The following is a 521-nucleotide window of genomic DNA, read 5'->3' as shown; positions in this document are numbered from 1 at the left end:
AATAATGCACACCCGAGGTGGTGAAGTGCCATACTTTCCAAAGTCCAGACATTTACCAAACTAAACTAGAAAATAAATATTTTGAATGTTGGCTTATGATGAGACAGATGTCAGTCTAGCCTCACTAAATAAATGTGTATTACCTCTGATCTTCCTCCTGGAATTTAACTGGAGGATCCATTGATGTATCACTCTTCATAGAAACATGGCTAAGCACTGAAGAGGCAGCTCTCTTCTGCTGATGAACCTCAACACTACAAAAACATTCAGGGAATCAAGTCGACATCAGGAACTGAACAAAGAATCTCTTTTTAATTGTTGTTCTGTTCGAAGCCATCAAATTAACCAATAGGAGTACATGCAGAGATGTTTGAATCATTAATAAACAATAAATAAATAAATAAACAAACATACCTTTCAGATTGATTGGATGTGTGGGGTTCAGTAGGGGAGCAGCTGCCGCTGTGTTTGTCCTCATGGCTGGATGTGACATTATCTTTGGTTTCACTTGACTCACTCAT

General features: G+C 38.2%; 1 pseudogene; it reads right to left on the bottom strand.

The window, feature by feature from the left end:
- LOC107669691 (NACHT, LRR and PYD domains-containing protein 3-like) overlaps window positions 1-521 on the bottom strand; it is a 7,507-nt pseudogene extending 6,986 nt beyond the window's left edge.

This window comes from Sinocyclocheilus anshuiensis, unplaced genomic scaffold (assembly GCF_001515605.1).
Source record: "Sinocyclocheilus anshuiensis isolate Anshui unplaced genomic scaffold, SAMN03320099.WGS_v1.1 scaffold416, whole genome shotgun sequence".
NCBI lineage: Eukaryota > Metazoa > Chordata > Actinopteri > Cypriniformes > Cyprinidae > Sinocyclocheilus > Sinocyclocheilus anshuiensis.
This window is presented reverse-complemented; position numbering and strand designations above follow the sequence as displayed.